Source organism: Schistocerca americana, chromosome 4 (genome assembly GCF_021461395.2).
Source record: "Schistocerca americana isolate TAMUIC-IGC-003095 chromosome 4, iqSchAmer2.1, whole genome shotgun sequence".
NCBI lineage: Eukaryota > Metazoa > Arthropoda > Insecta > Orthoptera > Acrididae > Schistocerca > Schistocerca americana.
The window spans coordinates 10,798,864-10,816,838 of NC_060122.1; the positions used below are offsets into that span (position 1 = coordinate 10,798,864).

The 17,975-nt window shown below is 37.8% G+C and overlaps 1 long non-coding RNA gene across 1 annotated transcript in view; it reads left to right on the forward strand.

Annotated features, from left to right (window-relative positions):
• Nucleotides 1-17,975, forward strand: part of LOC124613180 — a 29,770-nt gene that overhangs the window by 2,536 nt on the left and 9,259 nt on the right. Inside the window, exon 2 of the long non-coding RNA XR_006979616.1 lies at nucleotides 1,799-1,954. This is a non-coding gene — a long non-coding RNA (uncharacterized LOC124613180). The remainder of the gene's footprint in view (nucleotides 1-1,798; nucleotides 1,955-17,975) is intronic.

The window sequence follows — 17,975 nt, forward strand, 5'->3', positions numbered from 1 at the left end:
CTTTCCCATTAGTGTGAAAAGTGGCTTCATTGCTAAAACTTAAGCGATCAAAAATTCCATCCCCGTCCTTATTCAATTGTTGCAACTGTGAACAAAACTCAAAACACTTGTCTTTGTCGTTGTTATTGACCTTCTACCCTAGCTCCAATCTGAATGGTTTCATAGACAACTTCTGTCGCATGACTTGCCACAGTCAGTGGAGCCATTTCGAGTTCATGGGATGCACGACGCACCAATTTCTTTGGACTCCTTATGAATGTCTCTCATATGCAATCCAAATTCACTTCACTCACACTGGGATGTCTGCTTCTCTGTGCTGGGCACAAGCAACCCGTCATAATAAATTTGTTGTGCCTTCCTTATTGGTGGTTTCTTACCGTACTTTGTTCTAAACATCCATTGAACAGCTGTAGCAAACACTTTGTTTGTCGAACTCCAACACGCAGAAAGCTCGCTCCGCACCTGAACTTGCAATGTTTATGACTGGTGTTATCGGCAAATCACCAAAGTATGCTGCGGTGGTATACATGAAAAAGAACTTTCAGGGTTTCCTTCAAAAAGACATATGTGTGATATCTGTGCTATGTTTGGTTCTTGTGCAATAAATAATTGAAAGTGTTCCCAGATGTAATGTACACCCTGTATATTAGAAAGTATGAGCGATAGGAAGAACAACTTGTGGCAGTCACAGGCGGTTTGTATGCTATGTACCTGTATATTTTGGCCTGCCTTATATACTACTTTCAATAGGCATACTTTTTTCTGAGGTTATTTCTGAAATCAGTGTAGGTATTTTAAATCTGTCTTGCGACTCCAAGGAAATGCGTATTTGTGTCACCAAATATGTTTAGTTTTATTGAAATAAAATAACATCAGTGCTCTTCATGGAATATTATATACCATTGTCTTTCTTTCTCCATCTAAAAACTGTTCATTACAAAAGATGCTGACATTAGTACTTAAGATTTTTGCTCATGAGGGGAAGAAATACAGAAGTCCTTACATTTTTTTTGTGAACTTATGTCTTTACTTGCCCTTGAGACCTCGAAATTTGTCAGGGAAAAATGCTAAAACTTGCTGGAAATCAGGGAACGTCACTTGGGGAAACTTGCGGCAACCCTGAATGTTCACAAGCTGGCACTGCAGACCTTGCTGACTGCATTTTTCAGGGATGAGAATATTCTTGCCAAGTGCACAGAATTGCCCCAAACTATAACACCATATGAGATAACAGAGCAAAAGTAAACAAGCTTTTGTGTTTGTGTCCAAGACATAGTGTATAGTGAAGACAGAAGTGTTCATTTTCTGCTTAAGGTGTTGAACATGATACTTCTGAGAGAGCTTTTCATCTATCTTCAGTCTTAAGAATTTAAAATGTCTGTTCGACCAGCTCAGGACAAGACTATTTCTATTTTACAAGAGTTCAGTTGTTGGCAGTGAAGTATTAATCCGTTCTCCAAAAGCCATGTGCTGATGTTGCCAACTACCTTGTCAGCTAGATGATTTACGTTATGTTCAGTGTTTTCCGAGAGAACACATGTCCGAATATACAAAAGCTTTCGTTTGCATTTGCAGTAGGTATGGAATAAAAATAAAAAAAAAAAAAAAAAAAAAAAAAACAGAAGCCCCTGTTTGTGTTTCCTATAGATAGTGGATATAACAACAGCTCCTTTAAGTTATGTTTTCAGATTATTTTTGATGCCACAATTTCCACTCACGTTGCTACTTTTGTGTTTTCTTCTTGCTTAGTACTCTTGATACATTTTGTTGAAAGTTTGACTATGGTTCCTGCTACTAGGTGCGAGGATACAAGTGAGTTGGCTTCCATTCGGACGTCTACGATGAGACGATGGACAGGGTGAAAGGCCTCGGCGTTGATACCGAGTGCACTGGTGGTGGTAGAATACCGCACGACCCCAGTGCCAACGTCATCAAAGCGTACAGCTACTCACAGGTGATACCAAAAGCAGTGAGTTGTAGAAATGACAGTATGTGTCATCTTGAGCTGTTATTCAACTTAATTTTTTACTGTGTGACTGGTTTCAGTTGAAGACCATTTTCAGGCACCTGTTGTATATACATCGTGGATACGGGAAAATTTGGGATGAAAAGAATGTTTGAAAATTATAGTAACAATACAAGCAACACTTACAGAATTTGATTACCAGCAAAAACTATATATATCAAAAGAATACAATGTCAGAAATATAAATTAAATATCCACAAGCATTGTATGTATTGTTACTACAATTTTGAAGTATCCATTTTGCCTGAATTTTTCCTGTTTCCATGCTGTGGGTACAACAGGTCCTCAAAAATGGTCTTTGACCAAAACTGGTTGCATCATAAAAAAAAATATCAACAGCTTAAGATTAAAAGAATCGATTTCTGTGATTTTATCCTTGCTCAAATGGAAACAGATGAATCTTTCATTTCAAAGATTGTGTTTAGTGATGAAGCAACTTTCCACACTAACGGGAAAGTCAACCGTCACAATGTCTGTGTATGGGGCACTGAGAATCCGCGGGAAACAACTCAGTATGAACATGACTCGCCTAAGGTGAACGTTTTCTGTGCCATTTCAGCCAATAAAGATTTTGGTCCCTTTTTCTTCGAAGGTGCTACTGTAACTGGACTACAGTATCTGGAGATCTTAGAGAATTGGCTGTTCCCTCAGCTCGAACAAGAAGCACAATAATTCGTATTTCAGCAGGATGGAGCGCCACCACATTGGCACTTATCTGTCTGTAACTACCTGAACGTCAACTACCCCAGGCGATGGATCGGCCGCCAGGCAGCCCGTGACAGAGCACTTCGTCACTGGCCTCCAAGAAGCCCTGATCTTACCCCCTGCGATTTTTTCTTATGGGGGTATGTTAAGGATATGGTGTTTCGGCCACCTCTCCCAGCCACCATTGATGATTTGAAATGAGAAATAACAGCAGCTATCCAAACTGTTACGCCTGATATGCTACAGAGAGTGTGGAACGAGTTGGAGTATCGGGTTGATATTGCTCGAGTGTCTGGAGGGGGCCATATTGAACATCTCTGAACTTGTTTTTGAGTGAAAAAAACCTTTTTAAATACTCTTTGTAATGATGTATAACAGAAGGTTATATTATGTTTCTTTCATTAAATACACATTTTTAAAGTTGTGGTATTCTTTTTGAATCACCCTGTACAGTTAGTTCTGGCCCAAAAAGTCATTTTAAATGTTTTTAAAGTACAACAAACAGTAGCATTTCTACTGTAATTTGTAAGCCATGATGAACAGTAGCACATAGTGTGAGTTTGCTGCCTTTTTATTTCTGTGGGACCTCGCTATGTGTGTAAACCGAAAAATGGCTTTTCGAGCTGAAACTAGTTGCTTAATTAAAAATATTTTTAGTAACTCTATTATCTTAAGCTGAAAAATATCATTTTCATCCAATGACATTAATAATTTTTGTGTCCTCTTTTTCACTTTTGCCATATGGGTGTGTTCTGAGAAGGTCTATCACATGTTTGTTTCTAAGATTGGTACAGTTGTTTTCTGTCATTAGTTATTGTATGCTGCTTTTGACCACTGAGAATCAAATTTTTCAACTGTTTAATATCAGGATTTAGCAGCAAGTTTTTTTACTCAAGTGTTAAAAGGTGTTGTATCTAACAACTATTTTTCTGATCTTCACAACTATTTTTCTGATCTGAAGATTGCCATGCAGGAACTCAACAAACTAGTTCTGATCTGATTCAAAGACTGCATTCATTTTGTTGGTAGAGACAGTGGGGAGCTGTCCTCTTCAGTCATCATTATCCAGAGGTGAAGCTAGTTTCTTTCAGTAGTGGCTGTCATTATTGACTTCAGTCTTCAAGAGTGTGTCTCAGAAATCATTAAATCAGCAGCAGACTGTTGGTTTATTGCATGAAGAGATTCCAAATACTGCTTTAAATTCACTTCTATCTTAAATTCAGTGCCATGTATGAATGTTTGCTTTTAAACTCCATTGCTACCTCAGTCTAACTGATGTGTGTACAAAAGGAGTGAACAAGTGGCCCGTGTAATATGCCTAGTGTGTTAACAGTGTACACCACTACACATTGTCTATTTTAAAAAATGAATCACTCTGCAGCAACCCAGAATGTCTCAGAATTCCCACACTATGCAGTACAGTATCCAAAGATTGTTATTCTGTGAACAGATATCCATTGGTGTTAATTAGATGTGTACTGTACTCTCCATTTAATGTACAAAAGCAGTTGTCCAGTAGCAATTCATTGCAAGAGGAGGGACAATTTCCAGTTTTGTTATTTATTTTATTTGCCCATTTAAATAAAGCTGACTTAGGAATTTTCCCTTATGTGGGGACTGTTTGTACTAGATAATGTGTCTGTTTGAAGTTCTATATTTGTATATTTTGCTGTTCATGTCACTTCTGCGTAATTTTTCATTGATTGTATCGATACTTGTTTGAATTCTGATATGTTGTGAAATTTCAAACATTTGAGAATCCAGTGATAAACCAGTACTATTACCGTCAATTGTAGGCTTAAACTAAACTGTGTTCTTTCAAAAATTTTTAGAACAGTATGCCTATCATCCTCATTCAAAATATTCTGTCTCTTATTTTGTTGTCCAATTATGTGAGAAATAGTTTAGTTTCAGAATTTTGAGATGCCTGCAAAACTATACTTTGTAAGTTAGTGCTACCAGTGTTTTGTATACGTAATTTACGTAGCAAATCAATGCTTTGTGGTTCACAGCTCAGCCAAAGTATACATCACCCCTGAATTTCATTGTATATCAATGCAAATAAATGTGTATTTTTGAGAATTTTCGGAAGTTACCATTGTCCTTTGCATAATCTGTGAGCAGTCGGGGTTTGTGATGTAGTTCCTGTAGCAGATTTTCTGCCAGACATTTTGTGTTACATCTGGTTTTCCCTTAACCCTTTACTGGCCAAAACTCTATTGGATCTTTTTTTTTTGCAAACTTTTATACATAAATATGTTACATTGAGTGATAAATTGAATAAAAAGTTGTTTTGAAAAGTTTCAGTTTATTAGAACAAAAACTACAGAAGTCCTCATTTTTGGGACATTGGCCAAATGCGCTATCCAAATTCACAATCTTATTCTCCATGCATAATATTGTAAGAAGCAACACAAACATTAAATAAAGAATATTGTAATGTTATGGAATGTATATTGTACTGGTTGTTACCTATCTCGTTTCTTGATAACTGAATGATGTGGAATCTTACGCGGTATATTGTGGTAGGACCACATTCGCACCACGTGTTTGTAATTGATAATAATATGAGTAGTTCCAGCACAATTTCAGCAAGGCTTATTTATTAGTAGCTGCTGAAAGATTACACACTGCAGATCTCGTTTGTCTAGGGGTTTTGTCTGCAAAACATTACTCTAACGAGCCTGGCCTGGGTTTTCTTCTTGTTTGAAATAAACACTACCGGGTTTGAATTACTTTCGGCTAAAAATAATATTTATTCGTACTCTTTGTTTAGTAACTACAATATTTTCACTTCGAACATTGATACCCTAAAAATGCATTATACTGTACTGGTCACTTAAACACGTCCATCTCCCTCCAATACCGACAAAGAATTGGCGTGCAAGCCAACATGTGCCCGGAAGTTGCAGACATTCCTGCATTCCAGATTCTTTGGTCTTCTGACCTTAATACACTCCAAAGACACATATAAATAAATACATATAAATATACCACATTTATCATCTCAAACAAATCCATTATTTATCATAAAAGAAAATATTCATAAATAAATAAATTAAACACATTGTATGGCAACATAATGAAGTTACCTTAACTCTCTACTGTGGGCATCGTACTTTTCGCATGAGATAAACTTTATCTCTGACAGTTAATTACATTACAATAGCCCACCAGGACTTGCAAGTGTACCTTGGTCCACTTGTCAGTCCGATACAGAAATTGCATCATTGTCTTAGCTTGTATACAACTTTTTATCACAACTGTAGTAAACTGTTTATTCTTTCATCAACCATTGACTTCCTCCTTTGTCTCACAACATAAATACATATGTCGATTTGTTGCCCAGAAATTTACTATAAAATAATACTAAAGTTAAAACATTTTCTCATATTAGAACAAACATAGTACTAACTCCTATATCATCAGTGAGTTTGCAAAAGTATTTCAGTTCAACAACACTATTCTCTCATGAGCCTTGTGAATTATGTTATATCAAAATTAAGAGGCAAAATAAGCCAACAAAGTATCTTTATGGGGTTATAAACAGAGCTGAATAAAACCAGTTATGGTGAGCATGATGTAAAACAAAGGCACACTTGCATATACAAGAAAATATATTCTATTAACTATTCAATTTTTTTTTTAGCATTATGGTCTATTTAAGTGAATGAACAAATTTCAAAATTTATGAGATTTGCTATTCTCAAACTGTGAGGGTGGGTGACATGTCTTGTCTCCTAGCATCATCAATAAAATAAAATCCCTTATTTATCAAGTTTACATATTTTGCAATTCATTAAATACTGTAAAATTACTTTAAAAAACACATAGGAATCATGAAATCTAATCTTATAATATAATTACGTGACAATCAGTCTAGATACAACATCGTTTTGCATGAGATGTGTTACATGGCATAGTATGGTGACTGCATTTTTTTTCTTTCTTTCTTTACTTCCAGTAAAATTCTTTCCAGATAAAGGCATGTTTTTAGGCTCAGTTTGCTCTTTTCTCAATATACGGCTTCAAAGAAACATTCCTAAGACCAAACAGCTTTCTCGACTTGGGATATACTAATCGGTACGCATTTGGATGGGGTTCTCAATAATCTCAAATGGCCCAATGTAAATGTCAAAGAACTTCTTGAGTTCTGCTGTTAGTAACTTTGATCGTTCGTGGGATTTCACTAAGACATGGTCACCTACTCTGAATGTGGTAGCCTTTATTTTCCTATTACGTCTGTTTTTCCTAGCTTCACCTAGTTTCTTCATGGTTTTCTTTACAATCTCTTCACGTTCTTTCATTGATATTAAGCTACATTGTGGAAAGTCTATTAATTCAGAAATAAGATTTGCTGGTCTGAGGTGAAACATAATTTCATATGGTGAAAACCCAGTAGAGCTATGCTGCAAGCTGTTCATGATATCCTCGAAGTTGTTTACATGGTCGGACCAACTAGGATGTTTGTGACTACAATATGTCCTACAAAGTCTCCCTATTTCTCTCATGTACCTTTCTGCTGGGTTTGAAGATGGGTTGTACACGGATATCAAGATATGTTTTGTGTTAGTTTTTTTCCATGAATGCTTTCCAGTTTTTTGAAACAAATTGTGAACCATTATCAGATAGTATAGCTTTAGGTTTCCCTACACTCTTGAAGTAATCTCTCTCAATTTTTGCAATGATATCTTTACTTGTAGCTTTTTGCACAGAATAAAGTTTAATTAGTTTGGAAAATACATCAACCATGACGAATATAAAACAATGGCCACCTTTGCTTTTAGGTAAAGGTCCATAAAAGTCTACAGCTACTAAATCTAATGGTTTATCTGGAATGATGTTCTGCATTTCTCCCTGACATGTTCTGTTGCTTACTTTTACTCTTTGACATTTGTCACATGTTGATATTTCGTTCCTCACCTTCTTTACCATGTTATAAAAGTAGATATTTTCTTGTAACTTTTTTTACACATTTCTGTATTCCACAGTGACCATAACTCTCATGGGTGTACTTCATTAATTTGTCTGCCTCACACTCTGGCCAACGTAGCTTCCAATTGTCAGAGTCCACATCTGTTCTTCTAAAGAGTGTTCCCTTAAAGACCTTATAGTACTTGTCAAGTTTATCATACCCTCTTTTGCCTAAACAGTCCTTAACCAATTTCCAATTAGGATCGTTATTCTGTCCCCTCCTGATGTTATTGCAAAGTGTCTTTATGAGCTTTTCATCCTGGATTCCCTTCATGTATCTTATTTTAAATTCCTTTTCTTCCTCTTGATCAAACATTTCCTGATCTCCTCCTACTGGTAACCTGGATAAAGCATCAGCTACTACGTTTTCTGATCCCTTAATATACACAATTTCGTAATCAAACTGTTGCATGAACATTGCCCACCTGGTTAATCTACTGTGATATAATCTACACTCCTGCAAGTAACTTAAAGCTTTGTGGTCTGAATAGACTTTTATCTTGTGTCCTAACAGGTATGTTTTAAATTTTGTAAACGCCCAGTGTACTGCGAGTAATTCTTTTTCTGTGACAGTGTACGTTCTCTCATGTTTAAGTAACATTCTGCTGGCAAATGCAATTGTACAATGAAGATTTTTTTCATTCACAATTTTCTCCTGAAATAGTTCTGCTCCTAGTCCATAATCACTACTGTCAGTGTGAAGACAAAATGGCAAACTAAAATCTGGTCTGTGTAAAAGACTGTTCTTACAAAGTTCATTCTTAATTTTATCAAATGCTTTCTGGCACTCTTCAGACCAATTCCATGGAGTATTTTTTTAAGTAAGTTGCTTAAACATGTTACATTAAGGCATTGTCCATTTACATATTTTCGATAGAATCCACAGAGTCCGTAGAAAGACTTTAATTGTTTCCGGTTTCTAGGAGATGGAAAGTTTACGATAGATTTTATTTTCTCCGGATCTGCACTTATCCCTTCCTTAGTAATGACATGACCTAAAAATTTTAGTTCTGACACACCAAATTTACATTTTTCCAGTTTTAATGTCATACCACCTCTTCTGAGTTTCTCACACACCTTCTTCAATAACTTCAAATGATCCTCCCAACTTTGATTTGAAACTAATATATCGTCTACATAAATTGTTAATTCTGACACAACTTCTTGGCCAAGTACATAGTCTAGTGCCCTTATAAATTCGGCGACTGATGAGTTTAATCCGAAAGGCACTACACAATACTGGTAACATCTCCCATTGTATAAGAAAGCAGTGTACTTTCTAGAACTAATTGCAAGAGGTACTTGATGAAAACCTGAAGTTAGGTCAAGGCTTGACATAATTTGGATATTTTTAAATTTATATAACAACTCATCGATGTTCTCTGGGTGGTCAGTTTCTCTGTATAAACATTTGTTTAACTGTCTGGAATCTAGTACTAATCTGACTTGTCCATTAGGTTTATTTACAGTGACTAAGGGATTATTATAAGGGCTTATACTCCTCTCAATTATTTCACACACTTCCATCTTTTGCAATTCTTTCTCCACTGCTACCCTTTTCGAGATTGGAATACTGTATGGTTTTGTAAAGAAAGGTTCATGTGGCTTCAACTGTAAAGTACATTGGTATCCAATTACTTTACCTGGTATATTGCTAAATACATCACTATATTCCCACAAAAATAATTTCAAATCTTGTTTTTGGTTCTCAGTTAGTTCTCTAGCCTCGACTACTTTTTCATTTACTAACTTTTCAAACTCTATCTCATCTGTATCGAAATCTGTGACATGGCTTTCAATGTACTCACCTTCTTTTGTAAATTCAATACTGTTCACAGTCTTATTCATACAAAACACATTTGATTGAAGAAGTTTCGTAGTGATGACTTCACCACTTGGTAGAGTCATCATTAATTTCTGCCCTGCCCAATCAAATGCTGCACTTACTTTTGTTATCCAAGACATGCCTAGGATAAAATCCTCTGTGAGATCAGGAATGACGAGACACCCATGTGACCATGATACTCCTTCAATTTCAAAAGTAATAAAAGCCTGACACCTTATTGATTTACTGTGCTTCCCGGTAGCACCTCTTATTTTAATTCCTACCACAGGTAACTCGACATAATCCTTATTAGTTTTCAGTTTTTTACTTAATGATTCTGATATCCCAGATACTTGACTTCCTGTGTCTACTAAACACTTTCCTTTCCATGATCCTATCTGCACATCAATAAACGGACTGCTTACATCAAAGTCAAATTTTTTGTTAATATTCTCATGTAATAAGTCATCTTCAATTTCACTGAATCCATATCCCTTTCCAGTATCCTTACCTGTATCATTACTACCAGAGTTATATGCTGTTATTACCCTAATTGCATTTTCTTTGGCCTGATTACTATTTCTGAATATTTCATTAAGCCAACTACATTCATTTGTGCTATTGTGTGTCTCTCCTTTATATTTCTGTCTTAACATTTGTGCAATGTGATACTTAATTCTATGCCACCAGTCTGGATACAAAGTTTCACATATATCAAGTGTTACCTTTCTGAAATTTTCATCATCCTTAATGGCACTACTGTTAACCCATAAGTTAAACAAAAATTGCTCACTATCTGACATTTCATCATCTACTCCCCTAATGCTGTTAAGATTACCTGCTGTCAATTCCTTCTCATTTTTCTTCCATGTATTAAGATCAAATAACTCATTGGCTGAAATTCTGGCATCCTTATCATTGAAATTGTCAACTGTGTTCATGTGTACCTCGCTAATTTCATTACTATCCTCTTTTATATTAGTAATCCCTAAAGCTTCCAACTCCTCACTTACACCAATAAAACATCTATCTTCACTACTATCCTCAATTTCCTTTTCTTCCCAATCAACATCACAAAAATTATCATCTTTATCCTCTACACTCTTACCTTCAGTATGCAGATACACATTTAAATCATCCTTACTAGGTGCTCTTTTCATTCCTAGCCCACCAGACTCTTCCATAAGTTCTCTAATTCCTAATACACTTTGATCATTTGAACAACTATTTTCCAGCAAGGTGCTCCTCTCAGCCCACTCATAGAATGAATCTAAGTTTAAGTCTTCACAGTTTTCTAAGCAATCAGTGTCTTTAAATAACTTACCTTTTGTTTCTGGTTTATTTGTATGTCATATATTATTTGTAACAGATACTACATTAATGGGATAACACTCCTCTTTGAAATAATTACTCATTATGTCACAGGTATCTTTCTGTTTAGTTAGACAGTTTGGGTTGGCCCTTTCCATTTGTGTATAAGTAGCTCCTACCTTGCGGACCGCCAATGGAGCCTCATTCAGTTTTTTAACTCCTGTTCAGTTCTCCCCATACCATTATGACTATTCCACTCCTTTGGTTTATTTCCAAAGTGTCTGTTACCAGATTGGTTATGATTATTTCCATACTGACCTTTGTAATGGAAATTGTGTCCTTGTGATCCCTTGAAGTTGTACTGGTGATTTCTCTGATGAGAATCACTACTTCCAAAATTGTGTGTTTCCTTTTTATCATGTTGTGTGTTTCCCCAATTTGTATGCCCTGTCCTTTGAAAATGGTTTTGACTATGGTGTGGTGGTTTACCCGTTTTCTCAATAATTCTGTCTAGTTTGTCAACATATTTCAAAAACTGATCTATTGTGTCATCTGGACCATAAGCTAACTCCCACTGTAGTTCACATGGTAGCCTCCTTTTGAGTGCATCAATTTGAGTGAGTTCATCAAAAGGTTTGCTTAGGCGAGTGAGTTTCCTTAACTGATTTCTGCAAAATTGCTTCATGCTACGAAATTCATGTTTATAAACAGGTCCATTCAAGAATTCGCTTTTTATTCTTGCCTGTTCTGTCTCTGACCAGAATTTACTTAAGAACCTCTCCTCGAACTCTGCAAAAGACATTCCCTCAGTACAATAATGATTAGTCCATGACAATGCTTCACCTTCTAGAAATCTTTTCACAAATTTAATTTTCAAATTATCATTCATATTTGGAAAAAAGATATCCTTGCAATGCTGCGGGAAATCTACCGGATGCATACTGCTCTCATCTGAAAAGTTTTGTACTGGAATATTGTACCACAAAGTGCCAATATTGTTCGGCAAACTATTGCTGACCATATTGCTACTAACACTTTCAAGTTTCTTAGTGATGTCATTAATACTACTTTCTAAACTCTTGACTTCATTTTTGTTTATCTGATTATTTACATCTATTTTTTCAGTAATAATTCCTATCTTTTGTTCAAATTTGCTTTCTACTTTAACAATTTTATCGTCTACAAGAGAAATACGCTCAGATACTGTTTCTTCTACATGTTTGATATCTGAATGCACAACTTTAAACGCATTATGGATTTTCTCTCTACCTGTACTTGCTTCAGTTTTCAGATTTTTTACTTTTGCATCTACATTTTTAACTTTTCTCCCGACATAATTGACCTTACCCGTGATCTTAACCATATTACGACTCAAACTGGAAATTTTTGCTTCTACTTTTTGAAAGTGATTGTCATTTTTCTTTTCATATTCTTTGAATTGTTTTTCAAATTTATCACTCATGAGCTTGAGAGTCTGGTCTAACTGAGCAGCATTGTTTTGCTCCATTTGATCCAAACGAATCTCATTAGCATCGAGTCTGTCTTTAATATTTCCTAACCACTGTCCGTTTTGTCTGTTAGTGTCATCAATTGCCTTAAATTTTCCCTCCATATAATTCATTATTTTTGATAGCATGTCTTTAACTTCATTCTGTCTTTCCGTATGAGTTTCAACTTTGTCTACAGGATTCGGACTATTACTGTTGCATTCACTTTCGTATGATAAATTCACATCTGTACTAGCGTTGGCGACACCGTCGTCAATACCTTCCTCTTTTACAATAGTCATCTTTTTACACAGGAATAAACAAAACACAACAAATTTATCTTTTCTAAAGGAAACTAAACTATTTTACTCACAGTTTACTTATTTTCTTATAAGGTCTTCTTTGTTGATTGGTGCGTGATGGAATTCACAACACTGAAACACTACACTTATATGAATATTGCTTTTTTGGTTGCACAACACTTTACACTTTTTTCTTCTTTCGTGACTTATTGCGCCGTTATTCTTGCTCCAGTAACTGCATCCCGTTGTCTTGAAGGTATCAGCATTCGACTTCCTTTGTCTTGAAGGTATCAGCATTTGACTTCCTTTAACATTTTCAGCCAGGATGTACGAATTCTGTCGTTTTCTTCGCAATCTCGGTGGTAGTTCATTTCGGTAACATTTTCAATAATCCCGGACGACGCCACCATATTGTACTGGTTGTTACCTATCTCGTTTCTTGATAACTGAATGATGTGGAATCTTACGCGGTATATTGTGGTAGGACCACTTTCGCACAACGTGTTTGTAATTGATAATAATACGAGTAGTTCCAGCACAATTTCAGCAAGGCTTATTTATTAGTAGCTGCCGATAGATTACACACTGCAGATCTCGTTTGTCTAGGGGTTTTGTCTGCAAAACATTACTCTAACAAGCCTGGCCTGGGTTTTCTTCTTGTTTGAAATAAACACTACCGGGTTCGAATTACTTTCGGCTAAAAATAATATTTATTCGTACTCTTTGTTTAGTAACTACAATATATTCTCTTCGAACATTGATACCCTAAAAATGCATTATACTGTACTGGTCACTTAAACATGTCCATCTCCCTCCAATACCGACAAAGAAGTGGCGTGCAAGCCAACATGTGCCCGGAAGTTGCAGACATTCCTGCATTCCAGATTCTTTGGTCTTCTGACCTTAATACACTCCAAAGACACATATAAATAAATACCTATAAATATACCACATTTATCATCTCAAACAAATCCATTATTTATCATAAAAGAAAATATTCATAAATAAATAAATTAAACACATTGTATGGCAACATAATGAAGTTACCTTAACTCTCTACTGTGGGCATCGTACTTTTCGCATGAGATAAACTTTATCTCTGACAGTTAATTACATTACAATATTCAGTATGAAATGAAGCAAAACACTTGTCATGTCCACCAACATTGCACCTATCACAAATTTTTGTTGTTTTTTTTCTTGCAGTAAGCACATTTCTTCTGTGTTTTACTTGGCACAAAGAAATGATTTCCTGGATCTAGTCGTACATCTGTGCTCACCCATCCTCCCATCAATTTGCTTCCTTGTGCTCCTCTTTGTTTTGGTACTGATCCTTTTTCCTTTGATAGAAAAAACATCACTATTCTCTGTCGGACATCCAAAAGTAAGAGCTTCTCATTAGAGTTAGCAATTTGGTATGCACGCCATGTGTTTACTATGCAGATATATATCATCTGTGTGAATAATGGCCACCACCATTTCTTTGACCTTATCCTCGTCCTATAAAGTGATATCTGCTTGTCCAGTAGATATATGGCACCCATGTGGGCATTGTATTCTTCAATGATATGTGGCAGTGTAACAGATATTTCCTTTATTTTGCCCGTGAATATATTTTAGTAGAACTCAAGGAATAATAGTACTGTTATTTGTCACTACACATACTGGTTTGTTGTCACTCCATTTCACAACCAGAACTTCATTCTCTTTGTCAAATATGTAGTCATAGAATCCTCGTTCCTTCCTTTTGCCATTCTTTTCGAGTCAATCAAAGGACATGCATTAGTTCGGATCTCTGTTATTGTTCCTGCAGCTTTCATTTTACTCTTTCCGAGTGTGATCAGTGTGTCAACACTGGTGAAAAAGTTGTCAAAGAAAAGCTTATAATTCGGATACTCTGATTCTGGAATAATGGTTTTTAGTTCATTTATTACCCTTGCACCTAAAGGCTCCTGTTTGTTGTCAGTCTTGCTACAGTATGGTGAAAAATTATAAAGAAAGCCATTGGAACTTGTAAGACACCAAATTTTATATCCAAATTTGATAGGCTTTTCCCTCAGAAACATTTTAGCTGAATGTTTGCCATAATAATGTACCATTATTTCATCAGTTGAGAGTTCTGAATGAAATACGCCAAATTTACCAAATTCCTATTTCAGCATTTCAAATTATAACCTCAGTTTGTACATCTTGTCGTTTCTGTCTATTTTGGAGTTGTCATTGAGATGAATGAATCTCTTTATTTCCCAAAACCTATTTCTTGACACGGAGTTGAAGACTAAAGGAACACCGACGTCAGGAGCCTGTTCCCAGTACTTATTCTTGTGGGGAAGCTTATGATAACCACTCAGAAGTAGTACGCCAATAAATAATTTTAGTTCTTCTTTGGTTAGCAGAAAATTTATTCTGTTATGTTGGCAAGCATAAATTTCGCTTTGTTCAATAATAGTATCCATTAGTTTCTTAGAAAAAAAAATCCTCAAACACCTGGGGCACTGTGTTATTTGCTAGACATTCCGCATCATAATGTTTGTTGCTCTTCCCTGGTTCACTATTGTTTGTGTACGTTGGTTGACATTTATACCACTTACATACACTCCTGGAAATGGAAAAAAGAACACATTGACACCGGTGTGTCAGACCCACCATACTTGCTCCGGACACTGCGAGAGGGCTGTACAAGCAATGATCACACGCACGGCACAGCGGACACACCAGGAGCCGCGGTGTTGGCCGTCGAATGGCGCTAGCTGCGCAGCATTTGTGCACCGCCGCCGTCAGTGTCAGCCAGTTTGCCGTGGCATACGGAGCTCCATCGCAGTCTTTAACACTGGTAGCATGCCGCGACAGTGTGGACGTGAACCGTATGTGCAGTTGACGGACTTTGAGCGAGGGCGTATAGTGGGCATGCGGGAGGCCGGGTGGACGTACCGCCGAATTGCTCAACACGTGGGGCGTGAGGTCTCCACAGTACATCGATGTTGTCGCCAGTGGTCGGCGGAAGCTGCACGTGCCCGTCGACCTGGGACCGGACCGCAGCGACGCACGGATGCACGCCAAGACCGTAGGATCCTACGCAGTGCCGTAGGGGACCGCACCGCCACTTCCCAGCAAATTAGGGACACTGTTGCTTCTGGGGCATCGGCAAGGACCATTCGCAACCGTCTCCATGAAGCTGGGCTACGGTCCCGCACACCGTTAGGCCGTCTTCCGCTCACGCCCCAACATCGTGCAGCCCGCCTCCAGTGGTGTCGCGACAGGCGTGAATGGAGGGACGAATGGAGACGTGTCGTCTTCAGCGATGAGAGTCGCTTCTGCCTTGGTGCCAATGATGGTCGTATGCGTGTTTGGCGCCGTGCAGGTGAGCGCCACAATCAGGACTGCATACGACCGAGGCACACAGGGCCAACACCCGGCATCATGGTGTGGGGAGCGATCTCCTACACTGGCCGTACACCACTGGTGATCGTCGAGGGGACACTGAATAGTGCACGGTACATCCAAACCGTCATCGAACCCATCGTTCTACATTCCTAGACCGGCAAGGGAACTTGCTGTTCCAACAGGACAATGCACGTCCGCATGTATCCCGTGCCACCCAACGTGCTCTAGAAGGTGTAAGTCAACTACCCTGGCCAGCAAGATCTCCGGATCTGTCCCCCATTGAGCATGTTTGGGACTGGATGAAGCGTCGTCTCACGCGGTCTGCACGTCCAGCACGAATGCTGGTCCAGCTGAGGCGCCAGGTGGAAATGGCATGGCAAGCCGTTCCACAGGACTACATCCAGCATCTCTACGATCGTCTCCGTCTCCATGGGAGAATAGCAGCCTGCATTGCTGCGAAAGGTGGATATACACTGTACTGATGCCGACATTGTGCATGCTCTGTTGCCTGTGTCTATGTGCCTGTGGTTCTGTCAGTGTGATCATGTGATGTATCTGACCCCAGGAATGTGTCAATAAAGTTTCCCCTTCCTGGGACAATGAATTCACGGTGTTCTTATTTCAATTTCCAGGAGTGTATATATTTTTTTGTAGATAACATACCACTTTCTCCTCCACCTCCCAACGCTTTCCTTCTTTTGGCTTCTGGATGTACAACTGTAGCATTAACTTCATCTCAGCTGGTTGTGAGCTCTAAAGTACCGGCGTCATCTTGTACAACAGTACATTTTCGTCAGTGTCTTCTTCATCTGTTATTACATCTGCATTGGGTGGAATAATTGCCAATTCTGTATATCATTTTCATCGTCACTCTCTTGATGGTTCTCTAGTTCTGCTAGAATTTCTTCAAATGTAAGTTCACGTGGCATGTTTTTGTCCTGTTGGAATCGTAAAATTCGAATAGAATATGAAAAAAGCAGATATAAAGAACATAAAATGCAATTCTTCTCTGTATATTATGTGTATACAAGAATAGGGCACATCAACAATAAATAAATGATTTTTTATATATATATATATATTAAAAAAATAGAGGGAAACATTCCACGTGGGAAAAATATATCTAAAAAGAAAGATGATGAAACTTACCAAACAAAAGCGCTGGCAGGTCGATAGACACACAAACATACACACAAAATTCTAGCTTTCGCAACCAATGGTTGCCTCGTCAGGAAAGAGGGAAGGAGAAGGAAAGACAAAAGGATATGGGTTTTAAGGGAGAGGGTAAGGAGTCATTCCAATCCCGGGAGCGGAAAGACTTACCTTAGGGGGAAAAAAGGACAGGTATACACTCGCACACACACACATATCCATCCACACATACACAGACACAAGCAGACATTTGTGTGTGTATATATATATATATATATATATATATATATATATATATACACACACACACACACACACACACACACACACACACACGAAAGGATGTGTGTTTTAAGGGAGAGGGTAAGGAGTCATTCCAATCCCCGGAGCGGAAAGACTTACCTTAGGGGGAAAAAAGAACAGGTATACACTTGCACACACACCCATATCCAACCACACATACACAGACACAAGCAGACATTTGTAAAGGCAAAGAGATTCGGCAGAGATGTCAGTCAAGGCAGAAGTACAGAGGCAAAAATGATGTTGAAAGACAGGTGAGGTACGAGTGGCGGCAACTTGAAATTAGCGGAGGTTGAGGCCTGGCGGATAACGAGAAGAGAGGATATACTGAAGGGCAAGTTCCCATCTCCGGAGTTCTGACAGGTTGGTGTTAGTGGGAAGTATCCAGATAACCCGGACGGTGTAACACTGTGCCAAGATGTGCTGGCCGTGCACCAAGGCAAGTTTAGCCACAGGGTGATCCTCATTACCAACAAACACTGTCTGCCTGTGTCCATTTCCCCCCT